Genomic DNA, 5,126 nt, shown 5'->3' with positions numbered 1-5,126 from the left:
TTCCTTGGCAATATATGTTTCAATGCTTATGATAAATATCTAAACATTATAAAATTAGTATCAAAATCTATATAATAAATATATAAGGATTATTTATTATTGATCTGTATTTAATTTTCTTACCCCTCTGGAGGAAAAGATGGATCATAAAATTATTATTTGTATGTGGGTTTAAAATACTTTAGTCATAGCCACTAATATCAGGAATTGATAGGCATTAATATAATATTAACTAAATAAAAATTTAAACGCCCATGATTTGAATAAAAACAAATAGTTTAATGAACTACTATATTACCCATTTAGTATAAGGAATTGAAATGTTATGAATAATTGCAATGTCTTATCCTAAAATTCAGTGCCAATAATATATCTAAAAAGTTGTAAGTAGTTTGTAATAATTACACTCAAGCCCACTTTAATATCCTTGTGCATGTGTTGGAAGGCCTGAGTAAAGGCTATGGTAATCCTTTACCAAAGGTATGCATGGTATTAAACTTCAAAACTGTATTGTGCAAATGTAGTATGATTGTTATCTATAACAGAAATTTAAGTTAGGAAAATACTTGTGGTTTTTTGATTCCTTATATTTTCAAGGAAATTTTAGAGCAAGAAATCTTTGTATTCTTAGAGAAGGTCTAGCAGAACAATTGCCACATGTCTATTGCACAAGCCTCATAAATGAGAGAAAAAAAATGTGTTTCAAAAAAATTTTGAAGTTGCGCCACAGTTGAATAAATTATCTAATTAATAAATTGTCTAGGCAGGTTCAATGGTTTGTGTTTTCAAATGAAAGACACACTCAGCCTTTATATTTTGATATGCTTTAAACAGAAAAATAGCCACTGTCTAATAGCCATGAGATTAATCTACCTCCTGACAATAATCTTGAGTTAGTGATGATTAAATTCTATAGTCTATCTTGGATGCCCTGGACCCAGTTGGGCAGCTCTCTGGGCCATGCTCTCCTGGCTCCTTCACATAGGGGCCCTGCTTTTCTGTCATCCACTCATCTCACACATGGATTCTCTCCTCCTCCACACTTTCCCAGCCCAGTAGATCTCCCTCCATCTCTTCCCTCTCCTGGACCCAAATCAGGGAAATTCACCTCAGTCTGACCTTCCCAGCTAATGTCTGTTGACATTTTTATTTACCAATCAAAACCAATTGGGGGCAGGTCCCATAAACTAGGTATAGACACATAGCAGGTTTAGAGCCCCAAATTAACATTAGAATACAAGCAGCATTAGGACAATCCCATTATACACCTTCACTTCTTTCCCATCATAAAATAAAAGAGAAAGGAGATATGCTAATACAGTGAAGAGAAAGCAGAGCTCTTTGACCTGAAACATCCCTAGTTTTCCTGGAAAGAAGAAAAAAAAAAAAACAAAGCTAAAATGATAACTTTAATGCAGAACAGAGAAGATGCTGTAATTAAAGTGTAATGGTTTAATTAGAAATTTACATAATTAATTAGAATAAGTCAAATGAACATTGTTTTTTGTTTGTTTGTTTGTTTGTTTGTTTTCCAAAACGGGGTTTCTCTGTGTATCCCTGGCTGTCCTGGAACTCTCACTCTGTAGCCTAGGCTGGCATCAAACTCAGAAATCCGCCTGCCTCTGTCTCCCAAGTGCTGGGATTAAAGGCATGCACCATCACCCAGCTCAAATGAAAGTTGTTATCCGACCATTATCCCTCAAATAAGAGAGTTACAGCAAATACCACTCCTGGGCATATACCCAGAGGATTCCCCACCATGTAATAAGGATACATGCTCTACTATGTTCATAACAGCCCTATTTATAATTGCCAGATGCTGGAAAGAACCCAGGTATCCCTCAACAGAAGAGTGGATGCAAAAAATGTGGTATATCTACACAATGGAGTACTATTCAGCCATTAGAAACAATGAATTCATGAAATTCTTAGGCAAATGGATGGAGCTAGAAAACATCATACTAAGTGAGGTAACCCAGACTCAAAAGGTGCCTCATGGTATGCACTCACTAATAAGTGGATATTAACCTAGAAAACTGGAATACTGCAAACATAATCCATACATCAAATGAGGTACAAGAAGAAAGGAGGAGTGGCCCCTTGTTCTAGAAAGACTCAGTGAAGAAGTATAGGGCAAAACCAGAACGGGGAAGTGGGAAGGGGTGGGTGGGAGGACAGGGGGAGAAAAGGGGCTTATGGGACTTTTGGGGAGTGGGGGGCTAGAAAAGGGGAAATCATTTGAAATGCAAATAAAAATATATCGAATAAAAAAAAGACAAAAAAAAGAAATGTAAATTAAAAAATATGTCAAATAAAAAAAAAAAAAAGAGAGTTACAGCAAAAGAAAAGTTAAAAACCTTTATTCCAGTGTTCCTATTTAGCTGCAACAGTACTGGTAGGCTGGTACATCAATTCAGAGTAGAAAAGGAGAATCATTTTTGTTGTTGTTGTTTTTACAGACCAGCCCCTAACACAATATTTGTTGGCTTCCTGTGAACCTATGAACTAGAATGTTGGAAAGGAAGTCTAGGTATGCAGGAGTTCTCAATGAACATAGAGAAAAGTTCCCCAGTCTGTGAGGCTGGAGATATGGCTCAGTGAACAACGTGCTTGGTGGGTAAGCACAAGAACCTGGATTATCTCTCAGCACCCAAAAAATTAATTACATGCCTTGATGTTGTACAGAGGAGTTCTCCAGGAAAAAACTTTCTACCCAGATATTACCTAATTTGACCCCCAAGAGAATAAGAGTCAGTGAAAGTCATTGTCTTAAACACTAAGCTACAAAGATATAAGAAAAGACTTGACATTGAAACCTGTTTTAAATATGGGTGCACACCCATATTCATTATAAATGAAAAATGTGCAAGCATTTGCAAAATCCATTTTCCTCTTAGACAAACTGTGTTTTCTTTCAAAGCCCAGTAATAAGGGAATGTGATTTTTGCTTTTGATTTTTTTAGCCTATATCTTTACCCAGAGAGCTGTTGTTTACTTTGTATGACAGATATTTTACATATACAGATACACATGTACATATATATTTATGTATATACAGTTATATAAATCTACCATTAACACTTGCATTTCCTCCCAGTATCTTTTTCAATTTGTTTCAGTTTCACTTTGTGTCATTTACTAAATTGTGAAGAAATCTTGACTTTTTAATCAGTGCAATTTTAGTTATTGCTGTTACCATTAATTGTTTTAAATGTGATGGTGTGATTAACTGTGGCACCCTAAGTAAAAAAAGGAATGTTTCATTTTCTAAGACAGCATGTGTACATTTTAGAGCACATTTCTTCTCGTGTCCTTCCATTCAACCCTTCTGTAACTGATTCTGCCGCACTGAGTGTTGGCACTGGCTGCTTCTGTCCATCTGTCGTGATGGAAGTTTGCCGGTTTTAAATGTGATAAGACAACTGTAGTTGAATGTAAGTGCCAGAAGAATACAGACATGGTTTTAACTCTTCATTTCTAGCACTAGTCTTTGGGCAAGATGCCATGATATCTATGTCAGAGTTAATGTTTGAGAATGGGGCTACATTAAACTTGATGCTATGCTGAATTTCCTGGTTTGTTCATGACAAATTTGACTTTGATCAAATGTGAGAAAAATATTGATACATATTACTTTTAGTAAAGGTGTATACTCTAATAAAGGCGTACTAATCACTTCAGATTTCACCTGTGAAGGTAATAAAGTGAACAAGTATGTGATATTATTATATTTTCATCTGCAATATTGTAAAATACTTTCAACTTCATTTTTATCATCTTCAATTTATTTGACAGAGGGTATTAAATTTTACATTCAAAGGTTAATCTTAGGAACAGGGGTGATGGCTTTGTGAGTAAGAGGGCTTTATGCACATGTATGAGGAAGTAAGTTCAAACTCCCAGAAGCAAGTTATAAAGCTGAACATCTTTGTGCTCATAGTGTAACCAGAACACAATGAATGGCAAAAACAGGAGAATTGCTAAGACTTGTTAGCACTCAGCTTAGCTCCAGATTTAGTGAGAGACCTTATAGGACAGGAACAAAGTGAAAAATAAGACAGAATAGGGCTCCAATAACATCCTCTAGTATTGCATACTCATACACACACACACACACACACACACACACACATTGAAAGGATTAGCTTGAAAATTTGATACTTTTACACGTAAAAAGCAATCTGACAATAGTTTGGAAAAAAAGTCCAATGCACGTAGAACATACTTGATAGTGAAAAAATTAGAACTGGCTAGATATTTGTTTTCTAAAATTCTAAGCTGTGAGAAAATTACTTATTAATGAAAATCAATATTCACAATAAAACTTGGTAAAATTATCCTCAACCTGAGACAGAGTGAACATAAAGAATTAAGTATGACGGTGCTATATTTATATCAAAATATTTTACACGGTATGTATTTTCCTTATGGTTTATGTGTCAGAAGTACTAATATATACTAAAATTGAAAAAAGTAAGACTTTTCGGTTTGCCATGCTTCTTAATGACAATCATAATTACTTTTTTAGTAAATTAAGCTAGATAAAGTAGAACTAAATCAATGTCAGAAAATTCTTTATAGATAAAATGACTGATGTCTCTCTACTTTAAAAACACAAATATTTTTAGCTGCTAAGCATTTTCATTGTTGTAGGTTGAATAATAAGAGTGTGATATATCTTAAGTTTTATTTAATATGCTGAGATCATGTTACTAATAGCCCATATTACATTCAAATCTGCTTCTACCCCCATTATTTACTTCCTTTAACATCTTAAAATTTGACATTTAAATTCAATTTCTTTTGTTTTTATTTTTCCAAGCTTCCACATATCAGAGAATATGGATGATATTTGTTTGCATGAAGTTGGCTTAAATTATTTCATATGATAACTTTTCTTGCAAATGGTTTGATTTTCATGTCTATGCTTTAGTAAAACCCTGTTCTGTATGTAAGGTAGCATTTTTATTTTCTGTTCTTCAATTTATAGTCAGCAAGGGTGATTCCATTTCTTGGTTACATTGAGTAGTACCAAAATAAATGAGTACACTAAAGTGACTCTATAGTCAGTATTTTTATATATTTGAGTGCATCTTATTAATATTGAGAAAAATACTCTATCTTGA

This window comes from Apodemus sylvaticus, chromosome 9 (genome assembly GCF_947179515.1).
Source record: "Apodemus sylvaticus chromosome 9, mApoSyl1.1, whole genome shotgun sequence".
NCBI classification, from domain to species: domain Eukaryota; kingdom Metazoa; phylum Chordata; class Mammalia; order Rodentia; family Muridae; genus Apodemus; species Apodemus sylvaticus.
This window is presented reverse-complemented; position numbering follows the sequence as displayed.